Source organism: Xiphophorus couchianus, chromosome 8 (assembly GCF_001444195.1).
Source record: "Xiphophorus couchianus chromosome 8, X_couchianus-1.0, whole genome shotgun sequence".
NCBI lineage: Eukaryota > Metazoa > Chordata > Actinopteri > Cyprinodontiformes > Poeciliidae > Xiphophorus > Xiphophorus couchianus.
The window spans coordinates 14,844,431-14,862,225 of record NC_040235.1 but is presented as its reverse complement, the minus strand read 5'-3'; the positions used below and the strand labels follow the sequence as shown (position 1 = coordinate 14,862,225).

General features: G+C 35.0%; 1 pseudogene; it reads left to right on the top strand.

Annotated features, from left to right (window-relative positions):
- The first annotated feature begins 5,807 nt into the window (after window positions 1-5,807).
- On the top strand, window positions 5,808-16,707 carry LOC114149584 (NACHT, LRR and PYD domains-containing protein 12-like; annotated as a pseudogene).
- Window positions 16,708-17,795: the final 1,088 nt, after the last annotated feature.

The following is a 17,795-nucleotide window of genomic DNA, read 5'->3' as shown; positions in this document are numbered from 1 at the left end:
TACTTGTGCATACTAAAGAAGGGTTACACTAAATATTATTGGCACATATGACAAATCCATGCATGCAGGGTGAAAATATATCTTGGCACCTATGTTGAATGGCTTCTACATTTTCTTTGTGGAAAAGGGCATGGATGGATCACATCTGAGAGGTGTTTTGACATGCCTGGAACCTGCATGTTAGTAATAAAGCCCAGAGGGACTGCAGATTGTGGGCCGGAGTCTCTGTGGATTAGACTTGCCTCCCACAGATCCCATAAGATTGGAATGTGGCACACCTGATGCTCTCTCATCTTCACTGAGTCATTCCCAAGGTTTTTTTTTTTCTCAGTTCAAGAGATGTAATGTAGTATAAGAGTGGGATCTATTGAGAGTATTATTGGAGTAATGTTTGGAGGGTGGCAGGCATCAAAATAATGTATAAGTGGATACCTGGGTGGAAGCTTTTCAGCGGAGTTGTTGGACGACGAGCAATGCTTTACCTCAATTGCTTTAACCTGTCAGTTTTCATGTTGCAGTATCTGATATATGTACATGCATTGGCATATACTGTTTTTATATTTTATCATCCCTTTAAAAACAGGCATTGATGTCTATAGAGAGCTGCACAAACTGATGTAATTCACACCCATTTACATCAGCAATAAAGTAAATTGGTAGTGTGTATATGCTGCACATTAATAGTCACGTGAAATAAAACAGCAAGGGCTTAGCTTTTTATGGAGTTGCATTTGAAACAGATTCTGTTCTGATATATGTGTTACCTTTAAAATTAACTATAATTCCTGACAAATTTTTAGACAATGAGTTTCATTTCTGTGTGACCTGGAGAAGTTTAAATTGTATTTGTAAATGTAAAATAATTTGCTAATCTTTCCTCTTTCAAATCTTCACCTTATCAACTTTAAATGATCTTCATATGAAACATTTAAAAGATTCATATTAAGTTTTCACTACTGGATGGCTGCACCTTTTTATATGTTAAAAGATTGCAGTGATGCTGCAAAACCTTTAGCACTGAACCAAAGCTCCTTTAAATTGGGAGGTGCCAAAGTCAGACTTGGGTAACTAATGTAATGCCAGATTGTGTTTAAAGGCTCCCTCAGGTGTGACCAACTGGAAACACAGGCACTGAAAGGCCTGCATGTCCAACGCAGCCTAAGAGAATAGGAGGTTCTTCCATATTAAGGAAAATACAACTTTTTTGTTAAACAGGAAGTCGAACTTCTAAGTTTGTTAATTCAGTTTGTATAGCTACTGCTCCATCTATGATGAAACAAAACCATAGCTCATCATTAATGTTTACATTTCTCCAACAAACAGACTATCTGTGTAACATGCACACACTGTACCTTTGCTTCACATGTCTGTCTTCTCTGAAATTGATTTCTTTCTGTCTGGAGATTAGAGTATGCCCTTTATTGACAAAGCAAGGGCAAAACTATAGAAAAGCTCAATCTTTCTACTCTTTCAAAGGCCTGAGTGCAAAAGCAAAAGAAAAAAACATTTTGAGAAAAACTGAAGACGTTACTTGCGTGCATTTGCATTTAAAAAAACTTTTACATTTTTGTTCTGGAGCAAACCAGCACACACATATACAGTATTTCATATGGTATAATGTCATGCTAATGAAGTGTTGAAGTTAAATACAGTTTATCTATCATAACCAGTATTTCATACAATTTGCATGTGCAGGGGTAAGTGTAGTAAATTAGCATTCAGACATACTTGGATGTGTGTAACAAAAGGTTCAAGTTAAAAAGCCAATATTCATTCATCAACAGTAAGAGAATAAATGGATTGGTCTAGTCAAAGTCTGGTTTTTAAGAAGCTTACAAACCAGACTTATAAATAAGTCTCATATAAATAAGACCTTAAGTAAGTTGTTCAAGCTGAGAAACCGTCTTCTTTGTTATACAGTTTACAATAGTGTGCTATTTTCCGGCATGGCGTAGATTTTATTATTGCTCACAGATTTTCAATTTTATTATTCTCAAGCAAAGGCTGGGAGTTGATAATGGCAAAAATGCTTATTTTTAGGGATTAAAATCCTAATTTTTACAAAATATTTATTAATTTTTTTATTTGGATGTGAAATTGTTTTGTGTGTTCTCAGGAGGTTTGGCAATTCAACCAGCTGATTGTTTTTTAATTGTGTTTTTTGAACAGTTAAAGTTATTTTAAAAAATCCATACCTACTTTTATACTGCATTTTATTACAGCACATTTTTATGTTTCTGTTTTTGTTCATTTTTTCTATGATGTAAAATTATTCACAAAGGCCTTGAAGGGGGACATGATTTACAGCCCATGCCAAGATACCACAATCTTGTTATTCTGAGATATACATCTGTGTTTGTTGGGAAATAAACAACTGCAGTGAGTAGAAAACAGAAATGTAGCTGTTCACGAAAGGAAAATGGTCAACAAATCAAAAAAAAGTTTGTGAATAATCAAATGAGACAAATATAAATAAGATAATGAGTTTTTTGCTGCTCGTAAAAAAGCTTGTCAACCTGAATACCTTGGCTGAAGAGGAGTTTTTCATTTTATTTAAAGGGCTGATAATTAATCCTCATAAACACCTTTTCAAGTAGGCAGAGCAAATTACAGATCCCATCAAAATTCAGACGAACCCGGCTTATTTTTGTTTGTTTATTTGAGCACCAGCAGCCTGCCTATGCCTTACGAACCTCACGAATGGATATGCGCTTCCCTGCAAAGGAGTTGTTTGTTAAAAAGTAGCGGAGGCAACATGTAGCGCATGTGTCTAGCATGAATCTGTTTGCTGAGAATAAGAAGAAGCAGACAGGTGAAAAGAGAGATGGAGAAAGAGGGAGACATGTCGCAGCACCCTCAGGACGTCTCCTCATTCTGAGCAGCTGTTGTCTGAGAGCTGGAGGCGGCACTGCGGCGCCCTGTCAAACTCCTTCTCCTGAAGAAGCCCTCCCTGCATGCAAAGCAGACACAGACTGCCCTCTCTCCTTACCCGTGCTTTTCTGGCCCCCTTTTTTTTTTTTTTTGTCACCGTATAGAACAGACACTTCCTTATTTTCTCTGGCCTTTTTATTCAAATCAATTTCAGGTTGTCAAATGGAGTGCGCTTGGTAATACTTACAAAGCACACAGACACAAACACACAGGGCAGGAAAGTGTGACAATTTTATAGGAAGGGACATTTCAAGGGCAGAGACTGATTATGAAAAGAAGTGTATTGTTTTTGTCTTTGACGATTGATTGCACTCCGCTAGATGCATCAGTTCTCCCCCGCAAGGAGAGAATAAATAAAAATGCTTTTGTTTAGTCGACTGCTGGCGTCCTGTTAATCACCAAAGGTCAGTGATATATGGAGAATTCAGCTGATTTATTTTGTTGTTAAAAAACTTTGTATTGACAAAAAGATTGCAACTGATGTTAGATCTGTTAAATAATCTGATAATAGTGGTGAAACACAACCCTTCCAGGGTACTGAAAGTTGAAGAAGTTACTTGTTTAAAAGAGTAAAACCAGAATTTCAATGTTTAATAAAGTGAGAAGCTGCATTTTTGGTTAGTTAACTTTAAAATTGTGGTTTCAAAACCTTGTCAAGGTGAAGACAGTTCAGTTTTATTTCCTCTGGGTGAAAAGTTTTGGTTTGGCTGCATGAGGTTTCTAATTTTTTTGTCCTTAGTTAGCATCACATCAGCAAGTAAAACTCATCAGTCTAATCAAGTTACTGTGCGTCATTCGCAGCAGTAGGACATTTGAGCACCAGATATTGAACATCTGCACCACACATTGTTTCCCAACCAAAACATGTCCAAAATGTACAGGAATAATCCTTAAAGCTGCATTATGTAACTTTACAAAAATACTTTTCTATATATTTGTTAAAACTGTTACTGTGTCGTGACGTTATAATATGAGACAGATAATCTGGAAAAGGATGAAGTTCCTCTGGCTCCTCCCAGTGCAGCCATCTGCAGAAGTCCAGTTCAAACACAACCAATCAGAGCCAGGAGGAGGGTCATAGCACTGTCAATCAATATTGTGCATATGCTGCTCAATGTGCTAATGGACTTTACTACAGGGGCCGCTTTTCATTGGCTGATGCTCATTCTATGTGGTAGCATGGCTACAACGTGCGTGGCCGTCTCACAAACTGATACAACTTCTACACCTTGAAGTCTGCTACACAGTCTTACGTTAGCTAAACAGATCAATATGCAAGCTTGTTAAGGTCCATGGTGGAAAAACAACTTACCGTTACAGAAACACTATTTATCTGCGGTGATCGGTGGCTATGCTAACTAACCTGAGCATTCATGGCAGGGTCCATTGTTTAGGAACTTGCCATAGCGCAGCAAAAAGGACGGAGGTGAGCAGTAATTTATCAAATCATTGATTAAAAGCTTTAATGCCCAATAGTGGGTTTCAAGATAAAATAGTTAGAATAGAATATGGCAGTGTGTTTAGGTAGTTACAGTTCTTAGATTTTATATTGGCAATTACAGCTTTTCCTGTCACTAGAGAATGTGACATTTTTTTTAAATGAATCAAGCAGACATGTTTAAGAACAGCAACAAAAGACATTTTGCAGAGAACTTGGTGATAGATGATAACTTTTCTGTGCAATGATTAATAAGGCAGAAAAGACACATTGAAAGGCAACAGAGATGTGTGACCTTAGACTCAGAGCAAGTGCTGCCATGTCTGCTTTTGCATCAACACAACTAAAAATGACCAGATTTATTTACACTTAATTTATAAACGATATAATCATACCCTCTTACTGAGATTAGCTGTTAGAAAAGTTTATTACCTTATTAATGCTGCCTCCTTGTGGTTAACCAGAGAACTGCAAAGGTTTCCTTGTTAATTGAATAGAGGGCTCTATATAATATATAATAGTTTTAAATTCGTATTAATCTTGGAAATAAAACAATTAAATAATACAGAAGAATTGAATTGTTTGACACATAATAATAACAATTATCTGATAAGTCATCCATGAAACTTCTCTTATACCTTTTCAAAGTAACAAATCTCTCTCTTTTCATGAAAAGTCTAAATAAAATTGCTATACCTAACACAAAAAAATCTAGGATCTTAGAAGAAATGTCCAACACCACATTCTTTTACAAAATTAAGGGATTTTAACTGATCAATTTCTACACTTTGGTCTTAAAAACATTAAAACAGGAAGCACACGAGCACTCATTCACTCTTACAGGAAACTGACAGAAAAAGAAACGCAAGCAAAAATTTGCAGTTAGTCCAATTTGTATGACATGGCATTTCTAGTCAGTCCTCGTTTTTGTCTTTGCTCAAATTGTAACTAACAATCCCTTTTACATTTAACAATATACTTTAAAGTTTAACAGTGTTTTTTAAGGTTTTGTTTGAAGTTGAAGCTTCTGAGTCAGTTTAAGGTTAAGCGCACACAATTCAAAGATATTGCAAAAATTCATTTAGGATCACAGGTTACACAAACTCCCTACACATAAACCTGAGAGAGCATTTTTACTGCTATTTTAATCCTTGCACTTCTTTATAGATTGCATCAAAAACCACTCCCATATGCTTCTCTTCTACAATTGTAGTATTTTATTTAATGAAAACTATACCCAAATGGAATTTGAAGCACCATTAAGTAAGTTATTCACTGTTATTACTTTAAGGGCATTTATTGTGCATTTGTGTCGTTGCAGGTTTATGATATAAGCACAAAGGGATGTTTTTCTAGTGAGTCATAGCATGCACAATGCACAATGTTTGCCTCACGTGACCTAATTCAAATGAAACCGGCAGCTGCAAACTCTTAGGTTTCCTTTTTGTCAGTTAAGAGGAAGTCTAAACCTAGTGTTGCTTAGAAGAGAGTGAACAGACAGATTGAAGTAACTATGTCAGGATGGACATACAGGAAGAGAGTAAATGTAATGTCTCAGTCACTTAGTTTGCTTGTTGTAGTTTAAAATATGTAGTTTAAAATGACTATGGAAAACCGGTTTGCAACTAGTCAGGCTGTCGACGTGGCAACATCACAACAGGGTAAGATCAAAGCTTAATTTTACAGTGATTCACTTATGTATTTACAAGGCTTGGTTTGACTCTGAGAAGAAATAACAAGCATAGTATATGATTCTAATATTTTCTCCGGTTCTAAATAAATTCAGATATATTGAGAGCAGAAAGATAATCATCTGTCAAATTATCAAAACAAAAGCTAGTGACCGGACCAGATTGGTCCAGAATGCCATTTAGTTACATTTTAACACAGGTTGGCAAAGACAGAAATGAGAACATTATTATTCGATAGCAGCCCACATCCTCTGTCTAGACAGTCAAATCAAGTGAGAACTTGTTTCTGTATGTGTGGGTAAGGTGATAGTAAAACAAAAGTGCACAGCAGTTGATTTATTTATCTATGAACAACTATTTTTAAGTGCTTAAGGCAGGGGTGCCAAACTCATTTTCATTTTGGGCCATATAAAAAATCTGAATGTTCTTAAAAGGGCTGGTTGTGTCAGAATGTTTTGATAAAACCCACTGAATTGCTAAAATGTCAATAAATAGCTGTTTCAGCATTCAGTAAGAATTTCTTAAAATTGGATAATATTTAACATCTTTTCACACTGATTATTCTATCCAGGACTTTATGGTTGTTTTTGTGTTTTTTGTTTGTTTGTTTTTTTTCAATCAAAATCACAGTTTTTGTGCTGCTAAGTTAGAAATATTTGGAAGGACTTTCTATGATATTTGCAACATAATGTGTCATAGTTTTTGGCCAATTTGGGGAAAAAATTACAGTAAAATCATAAAAATGTGGGGATCTGCTGATTTGTGTGAAATTTCTGAGTAACTTTTGTAGATTTGTGAAAAACTGGAAGGACTTATTGATGTAATTTGGATTCTAGAAGGCTACATAAAAAGCTACATAAACATTTGGCCCCCGGGCCTTAAGTTTGACGCATCTAGACTCAGGCAATGATTAACAAAATTAGTCATTTAGATCAGACTTACCAAGTCAAGGCACCACCGAGTATAAGAAAATAATAGCTAAACTAGGTTTCAATTTGAGCTGTAGTCATATTTAGTAATTTATTTCTGTTTACAGCCACACAATGTGCTTTTTAAAACACTAGCATATATTCCAAACAGGAAACAGTGAGACAGCAGCTTTATGGCATAACAACAAGGCATTATGTCATAAATTTCAAGTCAGTATAAATTTAGTCCTACGTTTCGTAGATAATTTATCTGACATAGGCCCAGGCTGTCTTCTTAGTAAATAAAGTAATGTTTTGTCAAGTAAGGCTTTTTATTCATGGCTTCCAGATTTACTCACCTCTAAGAGTAAGCAAAAATACTTACAATAAAAAAAAAAAAACGGGCACAAACATTTTTATTTACATTTTTTAATTCTACAGAACTTATTGGTGTAGCTTTTACTTTTGCTAAAAGGCAAATCATTTTTATAATTTTTTGAGGTCCAGATTAGTGTAAGATTTTAACAAAGATTTCTTTGTTGGTGATTGCTATGATTATATTTTAAATGTGGAACAAATGTAACTAAGCTGTCTGCTCCATTTTAGATCGAGCTGCAGCAGAAGGCAACATTTTCACCGCCACGAATGGAAGCACCATCAGCGCACCCATTTTTAGTAATGTGAACATACCCAATGGCACTCTTATTGTCAACACAAACTGCACACATGGTAATAATTCGAAATGAATTTTAAAACATGTCTGATTATATGATTTAGTTTAGATTTGTCTAATTTAGAATTGTGAATTTTCTTCAAACCAGATTAAAAATGACCTAACGTTTTCAGCTCATTTCTGTTTCAGCTCCAGTCGCAACAGACCAAGTTAAGGGCGTCGCTCCCAAACTCAAAGGTAAGATGTATAGAGCTGTTCATCTCTGTGGCTGATACAATATGTTACTTAATACTGTCATGTAGGTTTGCACTATTTGTATTACACTAAAAGATGACACGAACAGAAGATGAAAAAGAAATAAAAGAAATAACACAATAAAATTGACCCCTTTCACAATCCAATGAAACCCAACATGGATATGTACAGCTGGAAAAAATTAAGAGACCACTTAAAATTATCCGCTTCTCTGATTTTAATTTTTATAGTTATATGTTTGAGGAAAATTAACATTGTTCTTTTATTTTATGAACTACTGACAACATGTCTCCGAAATTCGAAGCAAAAATTAATTATTTATCAGCAGAAAATGAGAAATGGCCAAAATAATGAAAAAGATGCAGAACTTTCAGACCTCAAATATTGCAAAGAAAACGACAATACTAATGTTTTAACTCAGGAAGATGGGGTTCAGTGCAGTGGTCTCTTATTTTTTTCCAGAGCTGTATATTTATGGTGTATGAACTTTGAATCAAGAATCTAAAATTCGATTTTTGGTTTTAATCTTTCAGAAAACATCCAAGATTGCCAAGATGAACTAAAATCCTACCTTCAGTCAAGGACAAAGACTCTGTCTCAAGGAACAGAAGAAGAAACATCATCAACTTCTTTAAACAAAATCTATACGGAGCTTTAAATCACAGAGGGAGGCAGTGGTGAAGTCAACACCGAACATGAGGTTATTGAATTGGAGTGTACAAGGTCTGCAAATGAAAGAAAAATCGATCTCAATGACATTTTCAGTGCTTTAGCAGATGAAGAAGAGCCACCACAGAGAGTTTTGACAAAGGGAATTGCAGGTATTGGTAAAACAGTGGCTGTGCAGAAATTCACTCGGGACTGGGCAGATGGAAAAGCCAACCAGGCCTTCACGTTCGTGTTTCCCTTCACATTTAGAGATCTAAACTTAATAAACGAAAAAGAGTTCACTCTCATTGACTTAATATGCTACTATTTTGAAGAGGTTGAGTGTTTGGATGTTTCAGATTACAAAAGCTCCAAACTTTTGTTCATCTTTGATGGCTTGGATGAAATCAAATTTCCTCTGAACTTTGAAAAAAACGAGCTGTGTCGCAAGGCTACAGTAAAAACAACAGTAGCTATATTACTTAAAAACTTATTCAAAGGCACACTGCTGCCCAAATCTTCAGTTTGGATCACAACTCGACCAGCCGCAGCCAATAAGATTCCTCCAAAGCACATCAACAGAGTGACAGAGGTACGAGGTTTTAACGATGAGCAGAAGGAGGAATACTTTCAAAAGAAAATCAGTGACAAGACTATTGCTCAAAAGGTCTTGGATCATCTTTTGTCAAAACCTTTGAGAAGTCTCTACATAATGTGCCACATTCCTATGTTTTGCTGGATTTCAGCCACAGCACTTCAAAGCCTCCTCGTGAATGAGGATCAAGCTGAGCTCCCAAAAACTCTAACAGAAATGTACATGCATTTTCTGATCAAACAGACAGAGCTGAAAAATCAAAAAGATTACCATGGAGGTGATACTGACAGAGATATGATCATGAAATTGGGAAAACTGGCATTTGAGCAGCTACAAAAGGGCAACATAATCTTTGGTGAAGAAGATCTGAAAGAATGCAACATCGATCTGAAACAAGCTGCTGTTTACTCGGGCATTTGCACACAGATCATAAGAAAAGAATCTGGTCTTCACAAAAAGGAAGTTTACTCTTTTATACATTTAAGCGTTCAGGAGTTCCTTGCAGCTCTGTATGTACACAAGACCTTTGTAGATCAGCGAAAAAATCTTCTCAGCCCAAGAGCTGTGATACCGGTGTCAGAGGGAGGAGAAAGCCCAATTATCTTTCTACACAAAAGTGCTGTGGACATGGCTTTGAACAGTGATCATGGACAATGGGATTTGTTCTTACGGTTCCTGGTGGGTCTCTCTCAAGACAAAAATCAGGGGCTTCTTCAGAAAATATTTGGAAAAAAGGACAAACTTCCACAGAGCCGTGAGGAGACAATCGACTACATTCACCGTAAAATCCAGAAGACTTCATATACCAACAAGGGTATTAATCTATTCCATTGCTTAAATGAGTTAGGAGACCAATCTCTTGTGGAGCAGGTCCAAAAGTATTACAAGTCAGGGGATATCAGCAAAATTTTACCAGTCCATTGGTCAGCTCTGGCTTTCGTGCTGCTTGTTTCCAATGAAGACTTGTCTGTCTTCGATCTGAGAAAGTACTATGGATCTGAAGCTGTTCTAGAGCGGCTGCTACCGGTGCTTAAAGTAGCAAAGATAGCTTTGTAAGTAAATCTAACTCCTTTGATGCTGAGCTCTAAAAAGACACAAAAGTGTCTCGTGTCTATCCAAGAAACCTTGCTTGCAAAAATTACAAATCAACAAATTCATACTCTAAATCTGTGAGTTACAAAGGGAAGGATTTATATATTTTACCGGAGTTTGGAAAGTTTGCAGTTGGCATCCTGCAGGCTGCCAGCGAGCAGCTGCACTCCGGAGTCGTTCAGATTATTTCCACTTAGGTCCAGCTCTTCCAGTTCTCCAGACTTCATGGTAAGAACTGAAGAAACATACCTGCAGCACCTGTCAGTGAGGTTACTCTCACTTAACCTGAATTGAGCAAGAAAATTATGGTAAGCATTTTGCAAAAAAAAAAAAAATCCTATTGCACCAAGTAGAAAAAGATTAACATGAGTTAGAAATGGTAAGTAAAATTAATTTAAACTGAGCTTTCCTAGTCACAACAAGCACTCACCAGAGCCACATTCAGCTATTCATGCCCACTAACTAGAACAGGAACTCAAAAGGGGGAAAAGCAGTCAGTCAGTTTCATCAAACAAATTTCCTGATGTGTGTTTTGTTTGCATGTCAGCTCTGTAGGGAACAGACTGTGCACAGTGTAAGCACTGTATAAACATTTTGTTGAACATGTCACCCTATTAATAAAGCTGAAAATATCCTCAAGGCTTATTTTTCTAAGGAATCAGGGCCACTTTTTTATATTTAGTTGCATTTTTAGTTACTGTTTGCTTGCAAAACATGCTTTATCACTGAAGTGCGCAGAAGGACCAGTTTATCCAATGCTCTATTCTTGCAAGAACTGCCATTGCTCATATGTGTAGCATAACTTTACTGAAATAAAGTGCAAAAATACTTCCAAACTAATACTGGTTTAAACATAAAACACTTGTCTCTTGTAAAACTAAGGACACAATACAGACCTGAGTCTGATCTTTTCTTGATTAACGTTTTTATGTCACTTTTGTTCTGTGATGCAGATTAAAGCAGTGCGGCATGACAACATCAGGATGCCGGCCTTTGGCCAGAGGAATAACATCGAATCCATCTCATCTGAGAGAGCTGGATCTCAGCAAAAATAAACTTCATGACAATGGAATGATGCTGCTTTGCGATGTTCTAGTGAATTGCCGTTTGGAAACTTTAAGGTAAAACATTTTCCAGATTTTATAAGTACTAATCATAGATCAGATCTTAAATGGACAATTTGTCTTAACTTTACAAATCATGAGAGTTTGTGATTTGCAAGATTTTATGTAAATTAATTAATAAGACTTTTGTGATTAAGTATAAATTTCCACATGATCATGGTGAAATAAAATAATTTCTCTGCAGACTCTCTGGGTGTGGTCTTGAAGAGAAAGGATGCACACATCTGGCGTCAGCTCTCTGCTCCAATCCATCTTATCTACAAAACTTGGATCTGAGCAGGAACAGCTTCAGCACAACATCAGTTAATCAGCTTTCTAACTTCTTGCAGCATCCTGACAGTACGCTGCAACGGTTGTGGTAAGCTTTGACAAAAAGAAAGAGATCTCTCCACTTCTACTAAATTTCTACACCTAAAAAGAAAAACATTTTAAACAAAATAATTAAATGCATGATTGCTTAAAGACTTTTTTTTGTAGGGATGCAATTGTAAGACAATTATTGTTTTCCAGTTTTCATCTTCAGCCCACAAGATGCAGAGTAGAAAAATGAATACACTTATTGTTTTACTAATATTTATCTAGCCTTTCAAAAGCACATTGAATATTTATTGACTAGTTGTTTATTTTGTGGCCTTTCGGCCAACCAGATTCACTGACTGTGTGCATGGAAATAGATTAAACTTAAGTTCATAAAGTTAAGTCTTTCCACAAGGTAAACTCTTCTGGTTTTTAAGAAGTGAGCAAACATCTACTTTTGTTCCAAGGCTTTTCAAAACAAACCTACAAGCAGGTGGTGCAGCTGTTCTGGTTTCAGCTCTCAAACCCGACCACCTGAAGGAATTAGACTTAGGAGCCAATACAATAGGTGATGCTGGGGCACAGAAACTTTCTGAACTGCTGAAGAGTCCAAACAGCAAACTCGAAGCCCTGAGGTGAGAAAGACTTTATGCTGCACAAATATTGACACAAATTTAGATCAAGAATATTTCGAAAATGTTGAAGACGCTCAAATGTGCTGGGGGTGAAAAAAGAAAACCTAATTTGTGAGGTTTTGCTAGTACAGCAATCGGTCAGTTAAACATGACTCTCTTGGTGTTTCATGATCTGCTCAGTCAGGAAAGAGACTAAGCTGGCTAAATATAATTCACAACAATGTGAGTTATATTTAGAACACCTTTCTATGTTTTTTTGTATTATTATTATTATTTTTTTTTTTTTTACCATAAATGAACACTTCTTTCCAGTCCAATTTTACAGCTCAATTCACTTTTATTGCCCATAGACTTCAAGGTTGTCGCTTCACAGATGAAGGCTGTGCCGTGTTGGCTTCATCTCTGAAGACAAACCCGGCTCATTTAAGAGATCTAGATCTGGGAAGAAACATTATGAAAAAACACGCAATTGAAGAACTTTCCGAGTTCTTGGAAGACCAAAGCTGTCAACTGGAGATACTGAAGTGAGTACCATGTCTCACGTTGTTTTCTCTATAATAGAGATAAAACTCAATGCATAATTCCACCCAAGTAGTAATTTCTAAATTATGTTATATACTACACTATATGTTCATCAAGGTACCAACAATGTAATTCTCAACCTATTTCACCAATGACAACTTGTGTTATTGCAACTGTATGCATTTTTGATAGATCATCAAGTTACATGAAATACTGTTGTTTTTAAAATGATTGCTATTGGGATTCTTTATGAATAAAAATACCAATGCTAAAAATGTCAATCTTTTCTTGCAGCCTGAAATGTTGCATTGTAACCACAGCTGGATGCAAGCCTCTGATTTCAGCTGTCAGTCGTTGCTTTTCCCTCCGAGAGCTCAACCTCCAGTACAACCTGTTCATGGACGAGAGCCTGACGCTGATGTGTGATTGGCTGAGCAGAACCGAATGCAAATTAGAAGTGCTGAGGTGAGACTTGTTTTGTGTCTTTTTAGTAGGACAACTGAAGATTTGAACCAAATGTTTCTTGGTTGTGGTTGTTTATATGACACTGAACGCATGTATTTTGTGAAGAACAACAAACAAAAATAATGTTTTGTGGTGATGACCTTTTACCTTTGAATTTCTGACAAAATCAGAAATTCAGAACAAAAGCATGAACAATTAAGAAGTAGTTTAAGTTATTTAAAGTTCAGATTTGAGTCCTGAGCAAAAATATTTAAATGAAGAACCTGAATTATTGTTCCAATAAGCCAACTTATGTAAAGGGTAAATATATGCAAATACAGATTAACTTATGAAGTGGCAGGTAAATTAGGAAGGCAATTTATTTGTATTGCACATCAGCAACAATTGAAAGTAAATTACATGACTGAAACAAACAAAAAAAACATTACAATGCAGTAGCGAAGTAAAGGAAGCAGTAAGTTTATGATAATTCAGCTCTAAACAAGTGGAGTATTTTAGCCTTAATTTGAAGGCACACACAGTTTCAGCAGTTTTGAACATTAGTCATTTCACATCAGGAAGTTGTGAGCCAAACAACAGTTTCCTTGGTCCTACGCTAATTTTATATCCATAAATGTATATCTGCAGTTTATTTAACAAATTTAGCCTGTAAAGAAACCATTTCGTACCCATGTACTTAAATACTGAACGTTTTTTAACTTTGGACTCAAGAGGAACAAATTTTCATATTTTGTTTAATTGTAATTACTTGTACATTATCTCTAAAGTCTTCATAATACACCCTCTTTTGGTTGACTTCGATATTTAACTATTTTTTTCCAGGTTGTCCTTTGTTAAAGAGAGCACCTGTGAGTTGCTAGCTGCGGCTCTGAGGTCAAACCCTTCACACCTGAGAGAGCTGGAGCTGAGCAACAGTCATTCAGAAGAATCAGTGAAGTTCCTGACTGACTTACAGAAGAATGACAACTTCAAGCTGCAGACACTGATTGTGACAGATCATAATGTGTTCAAAGAACAAGCCCTGTTAGCGACACTGACAGAGAAATTGAAGAAATTAGAGATTATTTGACATAACGTCCTGCTTGGCTACTGCAAATGTTTACTTTTTCGTTTTTATGTCCTTCAGTTTGTTTACTACCTAAATGTTATATTCTTGAATTATGTAAATTCACAAACGCTTTAAACTTGACTAACTATGACATTTGTCTTAAGATTTGTCCCATTTTGGATGGGAAGACTGTTACAATTATAATTTTGCATAGGCAGAGGTAATCTAGACTCAGTGTACAGTTCTGAGCGTTTATATGATATTACGTTTTGACAATCTCCAGTCAATAATAAATATTTTTTTTACATTCTGAAGTATTATAAAAATTTCTTTGATGAGATTTTGGTGGTGGCATTATGGTGGTGGGTCAGGGTGCAGCCTGGAGGAACTTGATAGCAGCAGCAGCCTACAAGTTCAAAACAGCTAAGCATTCATGAAATTTAATCCGTAATTAGTTTTTTTTCTTTACGTGATATAGTTTGAATTTAGTCAGTTTGGGCAACTGGTTCTGGGTGTTATGTTACACAGGAAATGAACTACAGTGATTTTTTATTCAGTGATTTTGATTTAATGTGGTAATTAGATCATTTGCGCACAAGAGGGCAGTGTAATGCCAGAAACAAAGGGAGTGGTCACCTTGTCTTTAGGTTTGGTTAGTGTCGGCCGGAAACCACAGAGTTGCTTCGGTATCTATGCTTTACTGACTTTTTGTAAATTGTCAAGAGGAATATGATTTTATTTGTTCAATTACATTTTCTTTAGCATATTGTGTGTATAAAATTTAAATGGACAAAAATTACTTTTAAAATCTTTAAAGTAAATACTTACAGTGATGTATTAAGATTATCATATTTTCTTGCTGAAGGATTTGAGTTTGCATAATGAAAATCTATCAATGGATATGGAGGACATGCAAACTCCACAACAAGAAACTGAATCCAAACCCTTCTTGCTTCTAAAGTAAATAATGCTAACCACTGCTAACAGCTATTTGGGCTGGAAAACACACAAATGTGTTCCTGTGTTGCCCCCATGCGACTCATAGAAGTACTGCAAGTAACACAATTTGTACAGTATTTTTTTATGATTTTTTTAGTTTCCAAATTTGAATAATATAACTTAGTTCATATTGTTATGTGGTTCATATGATTTTTTTTTAGATCAGTTACATTTGATTACAACATAATAGCAAGTTTTTAGGCTTTTATTCATGCCTTATTTACTCTTTTACTGCTTGTTTTTCCTTCCTCAACTGTTCTTGGTTTTCTACCTTCACACATATTTTTTGTATGCTATACTAGAAATTTTTGTTTGTCTGTCAAGATTATCTTTTTATCAAGTCAAATTCAGCATTAAATGGAACTTGTCAAATGACTCAAACGGGGCAGAAACTTGTTACTGGCAATGTTCTTATCTGTGGTTTATACCGCTGACTCTTAGACATCTTAAACCTCATGCTACATAATGTGCAGCAGGATGGATGTAAGCAACTACCATAACCACAAAAGTCTTTCTCTGGGGTTTTGTTCAGTTAGTGCAGTAACATTTCTTTTGGAGTTTGGTGTTTTTCATTTTAATTTTTATTTTTTTTACCACTCTGGGGAAATAATGAGTCACAATAATCTGTATCTGTTAGAGATGAGTCGCAAACATCTGATGACAATTTTCTGGAAAATATATAACTTATATATATCACACAGCATAAAACTAGTTTGTTTGTTTGGGGGTTATCTGTCTGTACTGTATTGTATTTAGGAATATAAGAGTATATGGGTTTGCATAGAAATTCATGCCACACTTTTTAGATTTTGATTTGTAACAAAGATCTAAAAAGATGTGCATCTTTTTTCTCCTGTTTCAAAATCAATTTAATTTAACTTGCAAGTAAAATTTGCAGATTAAATAGGTTTTTAGGAATATTTAACGTTGTCCATTTCAGCTGTATTTTAATTTGTAACTGTAAACTATTTTGTCAACTGTTCATTGGGAACTAATCGCTGTACTTTGTTTAGCTTTATTTATTGTATTTATTTGTTATGCATACGGACAGAAGCTGCTAGATTGATGTTAATCACCAACTTGGTTTTTCTCTGTTAGTTTATTTATATACAAAGTAATGTTTTAATTACAATCTTGGGATAGTCTTTGAATGTTATGTGTGAGTGCATTCTCCTTTCTTTATTAATAATTTATATGCTTATTGTTATTTGTGCTAAAGGTTAGTTATGTGAATTAATTATGAAAATGTATGTAGTCTGTTTATCTCATTTTTCTGCTGCTCTTGCAACTTTAGAGCTGAAGCTTCTGGTTGATCGTAACCAACAACTTAGATTTTTTTTTTTTCTTGTAAGAATAAAAAAAATAAACCCAAGTGTGTGTTGTCAAGTGAACCCACTGACTCAGAACGAAAAAGAAGGGTTACATTATGCACTTAGTCATTTTCAATAAATTAGTGTGCATTCTGATAAAACTATAGTGGTCAAATTAAAAGTACATTTTGAAAATAATCTTCAACGTACATTTATTAAGGTCTAATTTCTGTAAGTAAAACATGATTTTTGTTGTTTCGATGTAATCCTGATTTATATACACAGTAAAATTTCCAGATTAAAATGTACTCAATTTGAAAAAAATTTTACTCTAAAAAAGACAACATTTGGTCCCAGTCTAAATAGAGTAAAATTTACTCTCATGGAAGAGTTGAAATTACAGATTAAAATCAACACCATTTAGTGCAAAAGTTTTAATCAATGCCAAGAGAATTTACTCCAAGTTGTTTAAAAGAAAAAGTACTCTACCGTATTTTAACTCCAAGTGGAATATAATTTACTCTAAAAAGAATTGCTTTCTATTCTAAGTAGAGAAAAATTTTAGTCTAACTAAAAATAAATTTGACAGAAAATAGAATAACATTTTATTCCATAGTGTAAAATTGTGCTCTTAATAGTATAAAATCTTACTCCTAATTTAATTTTATTCTATATTGTGCAGTTAAACATTTAATTAAATTCTAAAACAGTGCCAAATTTAACTTTATTTCACTCACTAAGCAATTGTTTTATAGCTATAATACACAGCTGAGTTTGTAAGAGTACAATGCAAAGACCAGAAATCGGTATTTGAACAGCCATTTTTATTGTTCACAGGAAACAGTATGGAACAATATAAACATTTGCATCTTCATGACTGTATGACACATGTAAATCAAAAGCTCTGTAACAGTAAAGCTCTTCTACATAAATAACATGAGGTCCGTCTCTTGTATACAAAACTTGAAAAGCACTGAAATGCTCATTTAGACACTGTTTGCAGAGCAAATGTAACAAACAGTAACCTCTCATCTTTCACAACAACATTGTAGATCTTATGGAAAACTGGCATTTCACAAAAAACTTCTTTACAAACAACTAAATCTGCACGATACATATTTCCATGATGTTTGGCCCATTTTACATTTAATACCTTGGTGCTGA